Source organism: Triticum dicoccoides, chromosome 1B (assembly GCF_002162155.2).
Source record: "Triticum dicoccoides isolate Atlit2015 ecotype Zavitan chromosome 1B, WEW_v2.0, whole genome shotgun sequence".
NCBI lineage: Eukaryota > Viridiplantae > Streptophyta > Magnoliopsida > Poales > Poaceae > Triticum > Triticum dicoccoides.
Window position 1 is genome coordinate 302,212,883 of NC_041381.1, and position 23,384 is coordinate 302,236,266.

The window sequence follows — 23,384 nt, forward strand, 5'->3', positions numbered from 1 at the left end:
CGGCCCTCTCTATGGCGCGCCCTAGGGGAGTCCTACTCCCATCGGGAGTAGGATTCCCCCTTTCCTAGTAGAACTAGGAGCCCTTCCATGTAGTAGGAGTAGGAGAGAAGGAAAGGGAAGAGAGAAGGAGAAGGAAGGAAGGGGCGCCCCCCCTCCCCAGTCCAATTCGGACTAGTCCATTGGGAGGGGTGCGGCCACCATTTTGGCCCTTTCTCTCCTTTCCCGTATGACCCATTTAGGCCCAATACGAATTCCCGTAACTCTCCGGTACTCCGAAAAATACCCGAATCACTCGGAACCTTTCTGAAGTCCGAATATAGTCGTCCAATATATCGATCTTTACGTCTCGACCATTTCGAGACACCTCGTCATGTCCCCGATCTCATCCGGTACTCCTAACTCCTTTGGTACATAAAAACTCATAAACTCATAATAAAAATGTGATCGAAACCTTAAGCGTGCGGACCCTACGGGTTCGAGAACTATGTAGACATGACCGAGACACGTCTCCAGTCAATAACCAATAGCGGAACCTGGATGCTCATATTGGCTCCCAGATATTCTACGAAGATCTTTATCGGTCAAACCACATAACAACATATGTTGTTCCCTTTGTCATCGGCATGTTACTTGCCCGAGATTCGATCGTCGGTATCTCAATACCTAGTTCAATCTCGTTATCGGCAAGTCTCTTTACTCGTTCCGTAATGCATCATCCCGCAACTAACTCATTAGTCACATTGCTTGCAGGGCTTATAGTGATGTGCATTATCGAGTGGGCCCAGAGATACCTCTCCGACAATCGGAGTGACAAATCCTAATCTCGAAATATGCCAACTCAACATGTACCTTCGGAGACACCTGTAGAGCTCCTTTATAATCACCCAGTTACGTTGTGACGTTTGGTAGCACACAAAGTGTTCCTCCGGTAAACGGGAGTTGCATAATCTCATAGTCGTAGGAACATGTATAAGTCATGAAGAAAGCAATAGCAACATACTAAACGATCACGTGCTAAGCTAACGGAATGGGTCAAGTGAATCACATCATTCTCCTAATGATGTGATCCCATTAATCAAATGACAACTCATGTCTATGGTTAGGAAACTTAACCATCTTTGATTAACGAGCTAGTCAAGTAGAGGCATACTAGTGACACTATGTTTGTCTATGTATTTACACATGTATTATGTTTCCGGTTAATACAATTCTAGCATGAATAATAAACATTTATCATGATATAAGGAAATAAATAATAACTTTATTATTGCCTCTAGGGCATATTTCCTTCAGTCTCACATTTGCACAAGAGTCAATAATCTAGTTCACATCGCCATGTGATTTAACACCAATATTCACATCTGTATGTGATTAATACCCATAGTTCACATCGTCATGTGATCAACACCCAAAGGGTTTACTAGAGTCAATAATCTAGTTCACATCGCTATGTGATTAACACCCAAAGAGTACTAAGGTATGATCATGTTTTGCTCGTGAGAGAAGTTTAATCAACGGGTCTGTCACATTCAGAGCCGTATGTATTTTGCAAATATTCTATGTTTACAATGCTCTGCACGGAGCTACTCTAGCTAATTGCTCCCACTTTCAATATGTATCCAGATTAAGACTTAGAGTCATCTGGATCAGTGCCAAAACTTGTATCGACGTAACCTTTTACGACGAACCTTTTTTCACCTCCATAATCGAGAAACATATCCTTATTCCACTAATGATAATTTTGACCAATGTCCAGTGATCTACTCCTAGATCACTATTGTACTCCCTTGCCAAACGAGGGCAGAGTATACAATAGGTCTGGTCCATAGCATGGCATACTTTTATAGAACCTATGACTGAGGCATAGGGAATGACTTTCATTCTCTTTTCTATTTTCTACTGTGGTCGGGATTTGAGTCTTACTCAATTTCACACCTTTGCAACACAGGCAAGAACTCTTTCTTTGACTGTTCCATTTTGAACTATTTCAAAATCTTGACAAGGTATGTACTTATTGAAAAACTTATCAAGCGTCTTGATCTATATCAATAGATCTTGATGCTCAATATGTAAGTAGTTTTACCGAGGTCTTTCTTTGAAAAAACTCCTTTCACACACTCCTTTATGTTTTGCAGAATAATTCTACATTATTTCCGATCAACAATATGTCATTCACATATAGTTATCAGAAATGTTGTAGTGCTCCCACTCACTTTCTTGTAAATACAGGCTTCACCGCAAGTCTGTATAAAACTATATGCTTTGCACCAGTCCATAGATGGATTGCTGGAGATTGCACATTTTGTTAGCACCTTTAGGATTGACAAAACCTTCTGGTTCCATCATATACAACTCTTCTTTAAGAAAACTATTAAGGAATGCAGTTTTGATATCCATTTGCCAGATTTCATAAAATGTGGCAATTGCTAACATGATTCGGACAGACTTGAGCATCGCTACAGTTGAGAAAATCTCATTGTAGTCAACACCTTGAATTTGTTAAAAACCTTTTGCGACAAGTCGAGGTTTGTAGATAGTAACACTACTATCAACGTCCGTCTTCCTCTTGAAGATCCATTTATTCTCTATGGTTTGCCGATCATCGGGCAAGTCCACCAAAGTCCACACTTTGTTATTATACATGGATCCTATCTCAGATTTCATGGCCTCCAGCCATTTTGCGGAATCTGGGATCACCATCGCTTCCTCATAGTTCGTAGGTTTATCATGGTCTAGTAACATGACTTTCAGAACAGGATTACTGTACCACTCTGGTGCGGACCGTACTCTAGAAGACCTACAAGGTTCTGTAGTAACTTGATCTGAAGTTTCATGATCATCATCATTAGCATCCTCACTAATTGGTGTAGGAATCACTGGAACTGATTTCAGTGATGAACTATTTTCCAATTCGGGAGAAGGTACAGTTACCTCATCAAGTTCTACTTTCCTCCCACTCACTTCTTTCGAGAGAAACTCCTTCTCTAGAAAGGATCCATTTTTAGCAATGAATATCTTGCCTTTGGATCTGTGATAGAAGGTGTACCCAACAGTTTCCTTTGGGTATTCTATGAAGACGCACTTCTCCGATTTGGGTTTGAGCTTATCAGGATGCAAACTTTTTCACATAAGCATCATAGCCCCAAACTTTAAGAAACGACAACTTGGGTTTCTTGCTAAACCACAGTTCATATGGTGTCATCTCAACGGATTTAGATGGTGCCCATTTAACGTGAATGCAGCTGTCTCTAATGCATAACCCCAAAACGATAATGGTAAATCAATAAGAGACATCATAGATCACACAATATCCAATAAAGTGCGGTTACGACGTTCGGACACACCATAACATTGTGGTGTTCCAGGTGGCATGAGCTGTGAAACTATTCCATATTGTTTTAATTGAAGACCAAACTCGTAACTCAAATATTCGTCTCCGCGATCAGATCGCGGAAACTTTATTTTCTTGTTACGATGATTTTTCCACTTCACTCTGAAATTCTTTGAACCTTTCAATTATTTCAGACTTATGTTTCATCAAGTAGATATACCCATATCTGCTCAAATCATTTTGTGAAGGTCAGAAAATAACGATACTTGCCACGAGCATCAACACCCATTGGATCGCATACATCGGTATGCATTATTTCCAATAAGTCAGTAGCTTGTTCCATTGTTCCGGAGAACGGAGTTTTAGTCATCTTGCCCAAAAGGCACGGTTCTCAAGCATCAAATGATTCATAACCAAGTGATTCCGAAAATCCATCTTTATGGAGTTTCTTCATGCGCTTTACACCGATGTGACCCAAACGGCAGTGCCACAAATAAGTTGCACTATCATTATTAACTTTGCATCTTTTGGCATCAATATTATGAATATGTGTATCACTACGATCAAGATCCAACAAACTATTTTCATTGGGTGTATAACCATCGAAGGTCTTATTCATGTAAACAGAATAACAATTATTCTTTAACTTCAAATGAATAACTGTATCGCAATAAACATGATCAAATCATATTCATGCTCAACGCAAACGCTAAATAACATTTATTTAGTTTTAACACTAATCTCGAAAATATAGGGAGTGTGTGATGATGATCATATCAATCTTGGAACTATTTCCAACACTCATCGTCACTTCCCCTCAACTAGTCTCTGTTTATTATGTAACTCTTGTTTCGAGTTACTAATCTTAGCAACCGAACAAGTATCAAATACTCAGGGGCTACTATAAACACTAGTAAGGCACACATCAAACACATGTATATCAAATATACCCTTGTTCACTTTGCCATCCTTCTTATCCACCAAATATTCAGGGCATTTCCGCTTCCAGTGACCATTTCCTTTGCAGTGTAAGCACTCAGTTTCAGACTTTGATCCAGCTTTGAGCTTCTTCGCGGGAGTGACAACTTACTTGTCATTCTACTTGAAGTTCCCTTTCTTTCCCTATGCCCTTTTCTTGAAACTAGTGGTCTTGTCAATAATCAACACTTGATGATCTTTCTTGATTTCTACCTTCGTTGATTTCAACATCATGAAGAGCTCGGGAATCATTTTCGTTATCCCTTGCATACTATAGTTCATCATGAAGTTCTAGTAACTTGGTGATGGTGACTAGAGAACTCTGTCAATCACTATCTTATCTGGAAGATTAACTCCCACTTGATTCAAGCGATTGAAGTACCCAGACAATCTGAGCACTTGCTCACTAGTTGAGCGATTCTCCTCCATCTTTTAGCTATAGAACTTGTTGGAGACTTCATATCTCTCAACTCGGGTATTTGCTGGAAATATTAACTTCAACTCCTGGAACATCTCATATGGTCCATGAAGTTCAAGACGTCTTTGAAGTCCCGATTCTAAGCCGTTTAAGCATGGTGCACTAAACTATCAAGTAGTCATCATTTTGAGCTAGCCAAACGTTCATAATGTCTACATCTGCTTCTGCAATAGGTTGAGGATAAACCTCAGATCACGGATCCAATTCGCATCATTGCTACTAACATCTTTCAATACAGTTTTCTCTAGGAACATATCAAAATAAACATATGAAAGCAACAACGCAAGCTATTAATCTACAACATAATTTGCAAAATACTACCAGGACTAAGTTCATGATAAATTTAAGTTCAATTAATCATATTACTTAAGAACTCCCACTTAGACATACATGTATCTAGTCATCTAAGTGATCACGTGATCCAAATCAACTAAACCATGTCCGATCATCACGTGAGATGGAGTAGTTTTCAATGGTGAACATCACTATGTTGATCATATCTACTATATGATTCACGTTTGACCTTTCGGTCTCCGTGTTCCGAGGCCATATTTGTATATGCTAGGCTCATCAAGTTTAACCTGAGTATTCTGCGTGTGCAACTGTTTTGCACCCGTTGTATTTGAACGTAGAGCCTATCACACCCGATCATCACGTGGTGTCTCAGCACGAAGAACTTTCGCAACGGTGCATACTCAGGGAGAACACTTATTGATAATTAGTGAGAGATCATCTTATAATGCTACCGTCAATCAAAGCAAAATAAGATGCATAAAGGATAAACATCACATGCAATCAATATAAGTGATATGATATGGCCATCATCATCTTGTGCTTGTGATCTCCATCTCCGAAGCACCGTTGTGATCACCATCGTCACCGGCGCGACACCTTGATCTCCATCGTAGCATCGTTGTCGTTTCACCACCTATTGCTTCTACGACTATCGCTACCGCTTAGTGATAAAGTAAAGCAATTACAGGGCGCTTGCATTTCATACAATAAAGCGACAACCATATGGCTCTTGCCAGTTGCCGATAACTAGGTTACAAAACATGATCATCTCATACAATAAAATATAGCATCATGTCTTGACCATATCACATGACAACATACCCTGCAAAAACAAGTTAGACGTCCTCTACTTTGTTGTTGAAAGTTTTACGTGCCTGCTACAGGCTGAGCAAGAACCGTTCTTACCTACGCATCAAAACCACAACGATAGTTCGTCAAGTTAGTGATGTTTTAACCTTCGCAAGGACCGTGCGTAGCCACACTCGATTCAACTAAAGTTGAAGAAACAGACACCCGCCAGCCACCTGTGTGCAAAGCACGTCGGTAGAACCAGTCTCGCGTAAGCGTACGCGTAATGTCGGTCCGGGTCGCTTCATCCAACAATACCGCCGAACCAAAGTATGACATGCTGGTAAGCAGTATGACTTGTATCGCCCACAACTCACTTGTGTTCTACTCGTGCATATGACATCTACGCATAAAACCTGGCTCGAATGCCACTGTTGGGGAACGTAGTAATTTCAAAATTTTCCTACACACACGCAAGGATCATGGTGATGCATAGCAACAAGAGGGGAGAGTGTTGTCCACGTACCCTCGTAGAACGTAAGCAGAAGCGTTAGAACAACCCGGTTGATGTAGTCGTACGTCTTCACGATCCGACCGATGCAAGTATCGAACGTACGGCACCTCCGAGTTCAGCACACGTTCAGCTCGATGACGATCCCTGGACTCCGATCCAGCAGGGTGTCGGGGATGAGTTCCGTCAGCACGACGGCGTGGTGACGATGATGATGTTCTACCAACGCAGGGCTTCGCCTAAGCACCGCAACGATATGACCGAGGTGGAATATGGTGGAGGGGGGCACTGCACACGGCTAAGGAACGATCACGAAGATCAACTTGTGTGTCTATGCGGTGCCCCCTGCCCCCGTATATAAAGGAGTGGAGGAGGGGGAGGGCCGGCCCTCTCTATGGCGCGCCCTAGGGGAGTCCTACTCCCACCGGGAGTAGGATTCCCCCTTTCCTAGTAGAACTAGGAGCCCTTCCATGTAGTAGGAGTAGGAGAGAAGGAAAGGGAAGAGAGAAGGAGAAGAAAGGAAGCGGGCGCCCCCCTGCCTAGTCCAATTCGGACTAGTCCATGGGGAGGGATGCGGCCACCCTTTTGGCCCTTTCTCTCCTTTTCTGTATGGCCCATTAAGGCCCAATACGAATTCCTGTAACTCTCCGGTACTCCGAAAAATACCCGAATCACTCGGAACCTTTCCGAAGTCCGAATATAGTCGTCCAATATATCGATCTTTACGTCTCGACCATTTCGAGACTCCTCGTCAGGTGCCCAATCTCATCCGGGACTTCAAACTCCTTCGGTACATCAAAACTCATAAACTCATAATAAAACTGTCATCGAACCCTTAAGCGTGCGGACCCTACGAGTTCGAGAACTATGTAGACATGACCGAGACACGTCTCCAGTCAATAACCAATAGCGGAACCTAGATGCTCATATTGGCTCCCACATATTCTACGAAGAACTTTATCGGTCAAACCGCATAACAACATACGTTGTTTCCTTTGTCATCGGCATGTTACTTGCCCGAGATTCGATCGTCGGTATCTCAATACCTAGTTCAATCTCATTACCGGCAAGTCTCTTTACTCGTTCCGTAATGCATCATCCCGCAACTAACTCATTAGTCACATGGCTTGCAGGGTTTATAGTGATGTGCATTACCGAGTGGGCCCAGAGATACCTCTCCGACAATCGGAGTGACAAATCCTAATCTCGAAATACGCAAACTCAACATGTACGTTCGGAGACACCTGTAGAGCTCCTTTATAATCACCCAGTTATGTTGTGACGTTTGGTAGCACACAAAGTGTTCCTCCGGTAAACGGGAATTAGATAATCTCATAGTCATAGGAACATGTATAAGTCATGAAGAAAGCAATAGCAACATACTAAACGATCACGTGCTAAGCTAACGGAATGGGTCAAGTGAATCACATCATTCTCCTAATGATGTGATCCCATTAATCAAATGACAACCCATGTCTATGGTTAGGAAAATTAACCATCTTTGATTAACGAGCTAGTCAAGTAGAGGCATACTAGTGACACTATGTTTGTCTATGTATTCACACATGTATTATGTTTCCGGTTAATACAATTCTAGCATGAATAATAAACATTTATCATGATATAAGGAAATAAATAATAACTTTATTATTGCCTCTAGGGCATATTTCCTTCAATTGCTATGCTAGATCATTGCACATCCCGGTACACCACCGGAAGCATTCATATAGAGTCATATCTTTGTTCTAGTATCGAGTTGCATTATCGAGTTGTAAGTAAATAAAAGTGTGATGATCATTGTCGGTGTCAAAACCGGCGGATCTCGGGTAGGGGGTCCCGAATTGTGCGTCTAGGTGGATGGTAACAGGAGACAAGGGACACGATGTTTTTACCCAGGTTCGGGCTCTCTCGATGGAGGTAAAACCCTACTCCTGCTTGATTGATATTGATGATATGGGTAGTACAAGACTAGATCTACCACGAGATCAGAGAGGCTAAACCCTAGAAGCTAGCCTATGGTATGATTGTTGTTCGTCCTACGGACTAAAACCCTCCGGTTTATATAGGCACTGAAGAGGGTTAGGGTTACACAGAATCGGTTACAATGGTAGGAGATCTACATATCCGTATCGCCAAGCTTGCCTTCCACGCCAAGGAAAGTCCCATCCGGGCACGGGACGAAGTCTTCAATCTTGTATCTTCATAGTCCAGGAGTCCGGCCAAAGGCTATAGTCCGGCCATCCGGACACCCCCTAATCCAGGACTCCCTCAATAGCCCCTGAACCAGGCTTCAATGACGACGAGTCCGGCGCGCATATTGTCTTCGGCATTGCAAGGTGGGTTCCTCCTCCGAATACTTCATAGAAGATTTTGACACAAGGATAGTGTCCGGCTCTGCAAAATAAGTTCCACGTACCACCGTAGAGAGAATAATATTTACACAAGTTCAATCTGCTGACGTATTTCGCGGCGTGACATCACACCACGGCCAAGCCTTTATTCGAATCGTTTTTACTGTCCCACCTCAGCGCGTTTAGCGAGGCGGTTTCCTTGGCACACCTTGTCAAAGCAGAGATCGTGTCCCCTTATTCCGGGATTCTCATCAATACGGGCGTGGGTAACCCAACCGCGCCATTGATTACGGCGCTTGGGGGATAAGTGAGTTTTACCAGGCTGGTGGGGACGCATAGTTTCGTCCGTCCATACAAGGGGATAAGGATCCACTTTTTCACACACGCCTTCTTCCTCCTTTGCTCATCCATTTCCGCGCACTCGAGCTCCAGCGCGCAAGTCCGCACATCTCGCCTCAACCTTCCCCAGCCATGTCCGGAGGGGGAGGCAAGGGGATGGTCTCCTCCATCACGGAGGGGCACATCAAAAAGCTGCGGAAGGCCGGATACTTGTCCAGCGACATCACGCATCGGCTCCCCGACAAGGGGCAACTCATCCCCACCCCCAGGCCCCATGAGAGGGTGGTGTTCCTCACCCACTTCCTCCGCGGACTAGGTTTTCCAATTCACCCATTTGTCCGGGGACTCATGTTCTACTACGGCCTGGATTTCCACGATCTGGCCCCGAATTTCATCCTCAACATTTCGGCATTCATCGTCGTATGCGAGGCCTTCCTCTGTATCCAGCCCCACTTCGGCTTATGGCTGAAGACCTTCAATGTCAAGCCGAAGGTAGTGGGCGGCCGCCAAGCGGAGTGCGGAGGTGCCATGGTGGGAAGGATGCCCAACATCTTATGGCTCGAGGGCTCCTTCGTGAAGACCATAAAGGGGTAGCAATCGGGGTGGTTCTACATCACCAAGCCGCGTGACCCTAAATGGGCAGCGGCCCCCGAATTCCGATCTGGCTTCCCTACACGGCTCACCTCTTGGAAAGAGATGGGCCTGACATGGGGTAATTTGGAAGAGCTGACTGGACTTCAATCCTGCGTCCAAAGCCTGGTGAACAAGAAGCTCAAGCTTGTCAATGTAGTCCAGGTCATGCTCATCCGCCGGATCCTCCCGTGCCAACAACGGGCCTTTAACTTGTGGGAGTTTGATTCGGCACATCACCAAACCTTGAGCAGGCTCTTCTACACAACGTACGAAGATGCGTGGAAGGTGCTGTTCAAGGGCGCCGAGGCTCCCGCATCTGCTACCGAAGATCGTAGATACAGCTCGCAGCGTCAAGCGAGCGAGGTAAGCTATTTTACCCTTTACGGGACTATGGTTTTCCATAGTTTAACTCTATGCGGGATCTAACCTCCCTTACCTTGGACAGGCCTGGCAAAAGACGTCCGGGCAGGTTAACTGTCTGGCTCCCTTACCAGAAGACCTAGCGGACGTCCGATTGACGGGGCTGCTGGTTCCGGCACCTCACGTGGTGCCGGTGAAGAAGGCCAAGAAGAAGGCCACGAGAACTCGAAGGAGTTCCCGGCGCCAGGTGTTGTCGGACTCATCGTCCGATGACTCTGAGGCGGACTCCTCCCGCGAAGGCGAGGAGGAGGAAAAAGAGGCCTCTCCCCCAGCGGGGGGAGAGAAGAAAAGGAAGGCCGCCCCAACGGGGGCGGCCGAAGGGTCCAAGAAGGGAAGGACCCTTCCTCCGGACTACTACACCAATGCCGACGACGGCGAAGAGGAGTGGCCACCGAGGACTAAGCCCCTGGCGACATCGTAAATGTCCGGATACCAGAATAACTCATGGCATTTCGTTTGTCGTATAGAATCTCCTAACGCCAAACATAACCCTGCAGCCCGCCCAAGGACGGGCTCGATACTTCAACGAGCGGCTCCCTGGCTTCGCCGGACGTGAATAGCACTTCACTTCCGGCTGCCTCCTCTCCTCGCACTGCGGATGACGCAAAGGTGGGGTCCCAAAAGGGGCCTAGCCAGGAGGAGGAGGTCCCGGAGGCACCGCAAGGCAACCTCCCGGACTTCGGGCACAAGGGGGATCAAACCCCAAAGGGCTCTAAGTCCGGCCCTGGGCCGGACTCCGCACCAGAACTTTGATTGGTTCTGGAGTCTGGCAGGCGGGCCCTTTGTAAGAAGGGCGAGATTGCGACACCGGTGACCTCCATCCAACCGGAGGCACCGGATAATTTGCTGGAGGCGCTTAACGGCTCCTCCATCAATGAGGAGCACCGCACTATTATGAGTGCGGTGATCCAGAAAGTTCGGTCCGCCAAGAGCGGGCTGACTGAAGCATGTGCCAGCCTTCTAACAGGCTTTGAGGTATGTATTAAGATATGTAGAAATATTACCGCATAGGCAGTAGTCCCTGGTGCTTAGTTTGGTGTTCGAAAAGACAAGCCGAATTGAGGATCTAAAAAGATGTACGCAGGAGTCTAACATAAGTATGTCAATATGGGAATGCAGGCTGCGCTGCTAACCTCTACCGCACTGACTGCGGAGGTCAATGCATTGAAGCAGAGCCTCGAGCGGTCCGAGAACGAGCTCGGCCTTGCCAAGAAGCAGCTCGAGGACAAGGAAGGTAAATAATACCTTATGGAAGTATATAAAACATGTGGTTGCAAAAAATAATAGTAATAACATGAGAATTGCAGGGGCCACAAACGAGGTGGCGACCCTGAAGGAGGCGGTGTCCAAGGCCGAGAGTAATGCGGCCGCAGAACGCACCAAGCGAGAGAAGCAGGAGGAGCAGGTGGCGGAGGTGCGGCAAGAGCTCCAGGCTCTCGTGGAAAAACACGAGAGTTTGGAGCGTGACTCAAAGACTCGAGAGTCCGAGCTCGCCTTGGCTCTTGAGAGCGCCAAAGCCGCTAAGGCTGAAGCCTAAAAAGCCCTCTAGGAAATTGAGGCATTAAAGAAGATAGCGGCGGGTAAGGCATTCTTCATGCAAAGCAAGCACGTGAAAGTGAATTACTTGTTACTTACCCGAATCCGGAGCTCTCTAGGAGCATTTGCAGATTTGCCCCGCAGTGTGTCCGACGCTGCCGCATTTTACCGGGCCGAGGAGTGGAGCTCGATGGAGAAGGTGTTCTGGTCTCAGTATGCTGAGGCCGGACACCCGGTGCCCTTGAGAGACCAGCTGAAGCAGCTGGTCGAGCTCCATAAGGTGGTCGAACAGGCCATGAAGGGCCTCATAGTTGGGCTGTGGCCCGAGGAAGCCATGCCTAGGAGCTACTTCGGGCTGGTGATGCGGCTGGTGGACGCCTGTCCATGGATTGAAGTCATCAAGCGCTCCGTCTGCATCGAAGGTGCCCGTAGGGCCCTTGCCCGTGCTAAAGTGCACTGGGGCAAGATGGACGCTGAGAAGCTTGTGACGGACGCTCCACCGTCGGGCAGGGAGTATCGCAAGCCCGAGATGTATTATGCGGGCGTCCTGAAGGGTGCCCGCCTTATAGCGGGTGAATGCTCCAAAGATGTAATTTTTGAGTAAACTCGCCTTTGTTATCCTGTACGCTGAAAACTTGTTCATATGCACTAAGCAACGCTTGTGAATTTAAAATATTACCTTCTGTGCGGCCGTTTATTAAATTTGAGAGATGGCGAGTCGTCGGCTTCTGCCCCCATGCCACGAGTGCTGGGGTGTTCGGGATAATCTTGAGCGCTCTTTTTCCCATTCTTGGGTCCTTCAAGGGAGGCACTCAACACAACAAACAAGGCAACCGGACTATAATGCTTGAACACTCCCACTTAGCCATAGAATTCTATAATTTTAAATTTCGGCGAAGCCCCTAGTATTCAGAAGAACGAATTCAGGGCGCTATCCACGCCTGGGCCGGACAAAGCCGACTCCTCCCTCTAAGCGGCATAAGTCTTTAGGGACTCGAAAAACCTCTCGAACAGCGACCGGCTCTCTCCCTATCATGACGGTCAGTTTTAGCTTTCTCCACCGAGGTGCTTAACCCAGCTCAACCGGGGTACAATCACAGTGGTTCTCCCAGCGCTACCTTAGCCGATATAACGGAACGTAAGGTACCAAAACATGGGAGCCGGGCAAACCCAACTATTGACCCAAGACATGATTCGGAGCCGATGCATATAATGCTATAAGTTCGGGGTGCCGCACTTGTTAAAGTGTTCGGACTTATCACACCATATTTTGGGGTACTTAAGCCCCTGGTGAATTTGGCCGTACCAAAGCGTACAGATGCAACATGTCATAAGTGGACATGTATAGATAAAAAAAAGGAATGCAATAATAGGCAAAAGCTATGCATTGTTTATTCAAAAAAGCTGCGGTAAAAGCAGAGCGATACAAATAGTGCAATAAGCAAGGGATGGGACTATTTGACATGTCTCCATCCAGGAGTGAGCTGCGGGATGATATGTAAAACAAGTATACTGCTCGTTATAGAGACCACCTGGACACTCGACGTAGCTTTCTGCTTCCCTGGCTGTATCGTGTGTTCGGCGATTCTACTGCCGGACAGGGCTTCTTGAGAAAGGAGTCCTGAAAGTAAGAGAAAAAAGAAGAATGACACAATTGGGAGCCCCTGGTGCGGTTGAGCCGCATTCTGGGCCTGTCGTGGTCGTGCCCTTCCTCCTATGCCCATGGTATTTCCAGAGAGTAATTATGTACGCGTAGTACTGGTTTCGCACATCGCGAGGGCTGGGGTGGGGGCCGCATTGCTACGCATGCTCGGAATGTGCCACGCGGTCTTGTCGTAGGTTACTCCGGGCGCGCTTGACGGTGTCCGGACGTTTAATAGCCGGACTCAAGAATTGCCTTGAGAGGCTGCTTTGTATTTCCGCCGCAAGGGCCGCCGTATGCTCCTCCGTTCGGAGAGAGCATTCGGTGTTCCCGTTGACCGTAATGACTCCTCGAGGGCCTGGCATCTTGAGCTTGAGGTATATGTAGTGCGGCACCGCATTGAACTTTGCAAATGCGGTTCGTCCGAGCAGTGCGTGATAGCCGCTGCGGAACAGGACTATGTCGAAGATTAATTCCTTGCTTCGGAAGTTATCCAGTGATCCGAAGACCACTTCAAGTGTAACTGAGCCTGTACAGTTGGCCTCTACACCTGGTATGACGCCTTCGAAGGTCGTCTTTGTGGGTTTAATCCTTGAGGGGTCTATGCCCATTTTGCGCACTGTATCCTGATAAAGCAGGTTCAGGCTGCTGCCGCTGTCCATCAGGACTCTAGTGAGGTGAAATCCATCAACGATTGGGTCTAGAACCAATGCGGCGAATCCGCCATGGCGGATGCTAGTGGGGTGGTCCCTTCGATCAAAAGTGATCGGGCAGGAGGACCAATGTCTAAATTTTGGGGCGACTGGCTCCATCGCATATACGTCCCTTAGTGCATGCTTCCGCTCCCTTTTGGGTATGTGGGTTGCGTATATCATGTTCACCATCCGCACTTGTGGGGGGAAGCCCTTCTGTCCTCTATTGTTCAGCGGCCAGGGCTCCTCCTCGTTGTTGCTATGCAGCCCCTTGTCATTGTTTTCGGCATTTAACTTGCCTGCCTGCTTGAACACCCAACAATCCCTGTTGGTGTGATTGGCTAGCTTTTCGGGGGTGCCGTGTATCTGGCACGAGCGATCGAGTAGTCGGTCCAAATTGGACGGGCCCAGAGTATTTCTTTTGAATGGCTTTTTCCGCTGACCGGGTTTAGAGCCTCTGAATCCAGCATTGACTGCCGTATCTTCAGCATTAGCGCCATTAATGCGGCGCTTGTGTTTGTTGCGACGCGACCTGCCGTTGCTGTCCTTGGTATCCGAACTACCAGGGCTCTTGGTCATGTTGTTACTACGAGCTAGCCAGCTGTCCTCTCCCGCGCAAAAGCAGGTCATGAGTGTTGTGAGGGCTGCCATGGATTTTGGCTTTTCCTGTCCTAGGTGTCGGGCAAGCCACTCATCGCGGATGTTATGTTTGAAGGTTGCAAGGGCCTCTGCATCTGGACAGTCGACAATTTGATTTTTCTTGGTTAGGAACCGTGTCCAGAATTGTCTGGCCAATTCTTCTGGCTGCTGAATTATGTGGCTTAGGTCATCAGCGTCTGATGGTCGCACGTAAGTGCCCTGGAAATTGTCGAGGAATGCGGCTTCCAGGTCTTCCCAACAACCAATTGACTCTGCTGGCAAGCTGTTAAGCCAATGTCGAGCTGGTCCTTTAAGCTTGAGTGGGAGGTATTTGATGGTGTGTAGATCATCACCACGGGCCATGTGGATATGAAGGAGGTAGTCCTCGATCCATACCGCAGGATCTGTTGTGCCATCGTATGATTCGATGTTTACGGGTTTGAAACCCTCAGGGATTTGATAATCCATCACTTCATCTGTGAATGCATAATGGGTGTGCGGCGCCTCTGTATTGGGCTATATCACGACGCAGCTCAAATGAGCTTTGTCTACTGTGTTCGGCCCGGCCGGAATTGCCATGTCCGGCGTGACGGTTATCATCACGTATCATGGGGTGCCCACGCGATTCGTAGATCGATCTTGTTTGCTTTGCCTTGTCCTCCAATATATCCCGCAGGTCTGGCGCATTTCCCTGCGCCTTGGTATTTTTTGAGCGGCGCCGGGGTGCGGCTTGAGTGAAGGGCTGTGAGGCCTCTCTGTCACGGCCACGAGGTGGCCGGTCGTCCGTATCACGCGCTGGTGATGTAGGTTTAGGTGCTTCCTCCTCTAATCGGGGTAGCAGCCTGCGTTTTGGGTAGCTCTTGGAGGGGCGTTCGAGTTCATACTCTTCGGCCGCGAGGACTTCAGTCCATCTGTTGGCTAGCAAGTCTTGGTCGGTTCTAAGCTGTTGCTGCTTTTTCTTAAGGCTGCTTGCCGTGGCCATAAGCCTGCGTTTGAAACTCTCTTGTTCGACGGGATCCTCAGGCACGACAAATTCGTCGTCGTCGAGGCTTGCCTCGTCTTCGGAGGGAGGCATGTAATTATCGTCCTCTACCTCTCTGTCTGCCGCTCTCTCATGAGGGCTGGCTTCTCCATCCTCCTGCACTGTATCCTGCTGGAGGGGGTTGTCTTCGGCACTGTCCGGGGTGTTATTGTCTCCCGTGCCAGAATCGCCGTTTTTACTGTGGCGGGATTTAGAGCGGCGCCGCTGACGCCGGCGCTTAGGCTATTTCTTGGAGGGGTCATCCTTCGTTGTTCCATTGCCATTCCCATCTTTTGGGATGTCCACCATGTAAATGTCGTATGACGAGGTGGCCTTCCAGTGCCCTGTAGGCGCTGGTTCTTGGTCGTCTCCTGCATCGTCGTCCATACTGTCGATGTCTTCGGAGTCGAAGTCAAGCATGTCGGTTAGATCATAGATAGTGGCGACGAAGTGGGTGGTGGCTGGGCTTTGAATTTTTTCGTCGTCCGCATCCCAGCCTTCCTGACCATAGTCCGGCCAGGGCTCTCCTGATAAAGAGAGAGACTTTAGTGAATTCAGGATGTCGCCAAAGGGCGAGTGCTGAAAGATGTCCGCAGCAGGGAACTCCATGATCGGCGCCCAATCGGATTTGATTGGCAGGGGCGCGGAAGGTTCGGAGTACGGAGAGGAGTCCGGCACCTTGGAGTCACGAGCTTCGCAAAGGACAGGGTTGGTGTTCGGCTCAATCGCTGTAGAGATAGTAGCTCTCGAGGCAGTGTCCAGCCACCCGTCCTCGATCGGCGCAGTCGGCTCCGAGCTAAGGGTCGGAGCGGACACTTGTGCGGCCTCCAAGGCACTGTCCGACGGTAGAGCTAGATCATGCCCATCGTGAGAGTGCGGCGCGCTTGGCTGTGGCTCGAACCCGTCGAAGATCAAGTCTCCGCGGACGTCAGCCGTATAGTTCAGATTTCCAAATCTGACCTGGTGGCCAGTGGTGTAGCTTTCAATCTGCTCCAGATTGCCAAGCGAAATGGCCCACAGTGCAAAGCCGCCGAATACGAAGATCTGTCCGGGGAGAAAAGTCTCACCGTGGACCGCATCGTTGTTGATGATCGGAGGAGCCATTGGGCCTAAAGATGACGATACATAGGAACTCTCAATGAAAGCACCAATCTCGGTGTCAAAACTGGCGGATCTCAGGTAGGGGGTCCCAAACTATGCGTCTAGGCGGATGGTAACAGGAGACAAGGGACACTATGTTTTTACCCAGGTTCGGGCCCTCTCGATGGAGGTAAAACCCTACTCCTGCTTGATTGATATTGATGATATGGGTAGTACAAGAGTAGATCTACCACGAGATCAGAGAGGCTAAACCCTAGAAGCTAGCCTATGGTATGATTGTTGTTCGTCCTACGGACTAAATCCCTCCGGTTTATATAGGCACCGAAGAGGGTTAGGGTTACACAGAGTCGGTTACAATGGTAGGAGATCTACATATCCGTATCGCCAAGCTTGCTTTCCACGCCAAGGAAAGTCCCATCTGGACACGGGACGAAGTCTTCAATCTTGTATCTTCATAGTCCAGGAGTCCGGCCAAAGGCTATACTCCGCCCTCCGGACACCCCCTAATCCAGGACTCCCTAAATCATCATTATAGAGCATTGCCCCATAAAAAAGAAAAAAAAAGAAAAAAAGGAAAGGCCAAAGAAGCCTAAATAAAAAAGGGGGCCAAACAAGCCCACCCAAAAAGAAAAAAAAGAAGAAAAAAGAAAAAAAAAGAAAAATAAAAATAAAAGGGGCAATGTTACTATCCTTTTTCCACACTCGTGCTTCAAAGTAGCACCATGTTCTTCATATAGAGAGTCTCTTATGTTGTCACTTTCATATACTATTGGGAATTTTTCATTATAGAACTTGGCTTGTATATTCCAACGATGGGCTTCCTCAAATGCCCTAGGTCTTCGTGAGCAAGCAAGTTGGATGCACACCCACTTAGTTTCAGTTTGAGCTTTCATACACTTATAGCTCTAGTGCATCTGTTGCATGGCAATCCCTACTCCTCGCATTGACATCAATTGATGGGCATCTACATAGCCCGTTGATTAGCTGCGTCGATGTGAGACTTTCTCCTTTTTTTGTCTTCTCCACATAACCTCTATCATTATATTCTATTCCACCTATGGTGCTATATCCATGGCTTGCGCTCATGTATTGCGTGAGGGTTGAAAAAGCTGAAGCACGTTAAAAAGTATGAACCAATTGCTCGGCTTGTCATCGGGGTTGTGCATGATGGGAGCATTTTGTGTGACGAAAATGAAGCATGGCCAAACATATGATTTTGTAGGGATAAGCTTGCTTTGGCCTTGTTATTTTGAAAAGACATGATTGCTTTATTGGTACGCTCGAAGTATTATTGTTTTTATGTCAAATGAAAGACTATTGCTTTGAATCATTCATGTCTTAATATTCATGCCATGATTAGACATATGATCAAGATTATGCTAGGTAGCATTCCACATCAAAAATTATTATTTTTTATCATTTACCTACTCGATGACGAGAAGGAATTAAGCTTGGGGATGCTGATACGTCTCTGTTGTATCTATAATTTTTTATTGTTCCATGCCAATATTCTTCAACTTTCATATACTTTTGGAAAAAATTTATACTATTTTTGGGACTAACATATTGATCCAGTGCCCAGTGCCAGTTCCTGTTTGCTGCATGTTTTATGTTTCGCAGAAACCCAATATCAAACAGAATCCAAACGGGATAAAAATGGATGGAGAATTATTTAATAATATTTGGGATTTTCCGGAGGAAGAATCAACGCGAAACGGTGTCCGGGGTGGCCACGAGACAGGGGGCGCCCTCCCCCCGGGCGCGCCTGGCACTCTCCTAGGCCACCCATAAGGCGGTTGACGCTCTTATTTGCCGCAAGAAAGCTAATTTTATGAGAAAAATCTGGGCGAAAGATTCACCCCAATCGGAGTTACGGATCTCCAGATATAAAAGAAACGGTGAAGGGGAAGGATCCGAGAACGCAGAAACAGAGAGATAGATCCAATCTCGGAGGGGCTCGCCCCTCCCTAGCCATGGGAGCCAAGGACCAGAGAGGAAACCCTTCTCCCATCTAGGGATAAGGTCAAGAAAGAAGAAGAAGAAGGGGGCTCTCTCCCCTTGTTTCCGGTGGCGCCGGAGCGCTGCCGGGGGCCATCATCATCACCGCGATCTACGCCAACACCTCCATCATCTCCACCAACGTCTCCATCAACTTCCCCCATCTATATTCAGCGGTCCACTCTCCCGCAACCCGATGTACCCTCTACTTGAACATGGTGCTTTATGCTTCATATTATTATCCAATGATGTGTTGCCATCCTATGATGTCTGAGTAGATTTTCTTTGTCCTATTGGTGGTTGATGAATTGCTATTATTGATTTAATTTGCTTGTGGTTATGTTGCTGTCCTATTGTGCCCTCCGCATCACGCAAGCGTGAGGGATTCCTGCTGTAGGGTGTTGCAATACGTTCATGATTCTTTTATGGTGGGTTTCTTGAGTGACAGAAGCATAAACCCGAGTAAGGGGATTGTTGCGTATGGGATAAAGGGGACTTGATGCTTTAATGCTATGGTTGGGTTTTACCTTAATGAATCTTTAGTAGTTGTGGACGCTTGCTAGAGTTCCAATCATAAGTGCATATGATCCAAGAAGAGAAAGTATGTTAGCTTATGCCTCTCCCACATAAAACTTGCTATCGGTCTAGTAAAGTAGTCAATTGCCTAGGGACAATTCCATAACTCCTACCACCACTTTTCCACCCTCGCTATATTTACTTTATTGCTTATTTATCTAAACAGCCCCTAGTTTATATTTACGTGTTCTTTATTATCTTGCAAACCTATCCTTTCACACCTACAAAGTACTTCTAGTTTTATACTTGTTCTAGGTAAACTGAATGTCAAGCGTGTGTAGAGTCGTATCAGTGGCCGATAGGACTTGAGAGAGTATTTGTTCTACCTTTGGCTCCTCGTTGGGTTCAACACTCCTACTTATCGAAAGAGGCTACAACTATCCCGTATACTTCTGGGTCATCACCGGCCGCCGCAGCTCCTCCTCTCGCTCCCATAGCGTTAAGCCAGGTGATTGGGAGAAGTGTATCGTATCCCATGGCCAATTGGTGGAGTTGTAGAACCAGGGTATTCTTCCACCTGTAGACCTTGTCCCCGTCCGAGCCGGATTAGCTACTTTCAACAGCGGGGAGCAAGCAGAGAGTTTTCCCAACCCATCTTGGGGAAGCGAGTATGCCTTGTCCCTTACTTGCTGAGGGGCCTCAGATTTCCAATCCATCCGTTCCTCCGCGGGCTCCTGGAGTATTACAGCCTCTAGCTGCATAACTTCACTCCTGCCTCCATCCTGCACATCGCAGGTTATGTCGCCCTTTGTGAGCTATTTCTGGGCTGCGAAGCTCATTTCGAGCTATGGAAGAGGCTGTTCTGCCTCGTCCCTCGCAATCAGGAGGGATCAATATGCCAAGCGGGAGGAGCCGAAATATGGCGCATCGCCAGGACCGGATACCTGTCCGGCACTCCGAAGAAGACATCCGAAGATTAGCCTTCAGAGTGGTTTTATATAGAGGACGTCTCCCTTCCGGACCCTATTCGGATGGGTCTTCCTGAGTTCACCAATGCCCCATTGAAGAAATGCCGTAGCTGGCATCCCCGGAGCCCACAAGAGGAAGATAACAGAGAGGTCCTTTATCTGATGGGCAGGTTAAAAACGCTGGCCAAATCTGGATTGACAATAATTGAGGTTATGTCAATATGCATAACGCGGGGGGTGCAGGCACTCCAGTATCGGGGGCATCCCATCTGGCACTTCAATGGAGAAGACGATGCCACCCACTGCAGTCAGAAAGGTCCAGACTCCACCACCGCTCTGGCAAAAATACTGTCCGATTTGTATAAAGGAGAAGAAGAGGAGTTCATCCACATTAAAACCACGCGATAGATTTTCCATGTACAACCCCCCTAGCTGGGTGAGTTGCTATCATACTCAACTCTATTCATTCCTGCATTCTTTCATTGCAAATATTTACCTTGCTAGTCCATAACAGGAACTATGAAAAGCTGTGAGGTTGGTCCACAACCTGCCTCCATAGCCAGAGGAGTCTCGAAGAAGATTCAGACGTATTTGTGGAGCTCGTGGACAGGATGTTTTACCAGGCAAGTTGTGACGGCATCCTGGTGGCCATCATTGCCTACTATCCTGGCCTACTCCCCGCATCATATGTAAGTAAAACTGGAGTCTTAACTTCCAAGAAGGGTCCCTTCTTTACGCCTTACCTACTGCACACGCATTGCGCTTTATAGGGAAAGCCATCGGGGCGCCGTGCCGAGCCCGAGGCGACTCGCCAACAACGGGCGCCCAAGCCGGGTAGGCTTAAAAGGAAGGTGGTCATGACCGAGACACCATTGGAGAGGTATGATTTAAAACCTGCTCTGTGATTATCGTCTTTAAAATATAACAATGTCCATTGTGTCCTGGCAGAAAGAGTACTCGCCGGACTGTGTCCAGAGATCCTGCCGGCCACGCCTCTACCAGCCGGACTCTAGAACCAGCCTTAAGGGTGGAGGATAATGCGGGGACAATGCCGGACGGTCCTGCTATAGAGGATGCGAATAGAATATCCGCTACAAATTCCGAAGTGGAGAGGGCTATGAATCATCAGCGTCGGCGGGCCGCACTCCATGACCCTAGTTTCTCTGAAGAGGAGCTCAATGCCTTCAACTCGAGAGACGCATACATCTGAGCTGCTCAAAAAGGGCTTGCTAGAGCCACAGACCAGTATTTAAAAGATATACGGGTAAGCAAAATCTGATAATTATGTATATCAGTAGCCCTTGAGACTTGAAGCAGTTGGCACAACTGATTTAAGGATCATTGTGTGAATAGGTTCTTACAGACAAGAACACCCATTTGTCTCAAGAGCTGGAGGAGTACGAAGCCCGGCTAAGGGCCGCAACTGCCGAAATAGAGGAATCCAAGAAGGCCTCATCTGGTAATATTTATCTTGAAAAGCATAATTACGTGTACCAGTTGGTATTCACATGTTTGCAGATCTAACAATAGATTCCGCAGACAATCCCGGAATGAATCTGAAGATCTTACAATAGGATGGACAACGAGCTCAACGACAGCTAGAGGCTGGCGAGCGTGTGCTTACATGGGTTCGACAAGAGAAAAACGATCTCCAGGATGCCAATACCCGACTGGGCGTGGAATTGAAAGATGTTTGGGCCCAGCTAGCGGACTCTGTGAAGGAGAATGTCCAAAACGAACCTTTATATAGTTCGGCAAAGAAACAGACTAACAGAGTTTATGTCTGTAGGTATACTAACTGGTCGTCCTTAAGAGGAGATGGCCGGATCTACAGGCGATCTTCTGCAAGAGATTTCGCAACTGCACGAACAAGTTCAGCAGGTGATGCAGGGTATTGCCACGGCCTTGTGTCCATCCGCCTCCCTGCCAGGAAGCATGGGGGATCTTGTACAGCTGCTCAAGGGAGCGCGGCGGCGCTTCCAATTGTGGAAGATATCGGCCTGCCGACAAGGTGCAAGGGAAGCGTGGGCCATGGTGAAAACACGGTACACCAAGGTCGATCCGAATCACATGGCCCTGGTTGGACTTGTAGGGTCAGATGGGAAAGAGATTCCCGTTAGTCTGGTATATGACCAGGTAGAATTAGCTGCAAAGTATTCCCAACAAGATTGTAGGCTAGACGGCCTATTGTATGGTATAGAAGAAGAAGTATGTGGGTCTAAGTGACCGTGTACTTCAATTGACATAATTTGTCCTTAGCCGGATTGTAAATCATTTGTCATGGCAGACCTTTTCGCTTCAGCCTCCGTACCCGACAGTCCGGAGTGTTTCTGAATACCCGCTCAGTTAAGTAAACCGGGGTATGCATGGAAACCAGGTGTAGGGGTCATAAGTGCTTGAACAGACAAGTACCCAACTATCTATGTTATATTACATGGATAGTAAGAAACATCTTCCAAGGAAAATAGTTCCGTTAAGGGTTCCTTTCCTTGGGTGTGCATGCAGTAATGTGCATGTCTGAACTGCAAACAGAGACGCAGTATATAAAACATCTGGGGATTTGTATTGTAAGAGTTAAGAAACATCTTTAGTTCACCAACTGAATATTCCCTTAAGAATGCTAGCTTTCGGCTTCACCCAGTCTGAGGTACACGTCTGGCGGACCCGGTAGTAACAATCGTATAGGTGCTCCCCTTATGCCCTAGCCGAACTAATGGGAACATAGGGCATAAACACAGGAGCCAGGCAACCCAGCTTGGCCAAAACTTAAGTCATATCGATGCATATAATGGTGAAGAAAAGGTACATATGGGAAAGTGACTCATATGCGGTGGGCATGATGCCCTGAAGGTAATTATATTAAGCTTCTATATAAGAAGCCCCCAGGTATATTGAGCACGCATAGTGCGGCAAGAGTGTGTAGTCGAGTCACACTTGAAGCCTTTAAGGCCATAAGAAAAAAGAAAAAAGAAAGAAAGAGGATATAACTTAAAAAAAGGCGGAGTTAAGGAGATGAACATAGAGTTCAGCACTAGGCTTAGAATCTTCGGAGTCTGGCCGCGTTCCATGGGTTCGGCTCGAGTCGATTATCTGATGCACCACGCAGGCGGTACGCTCCTCTGGTGAGAACTTTATCAGTGATGAAGG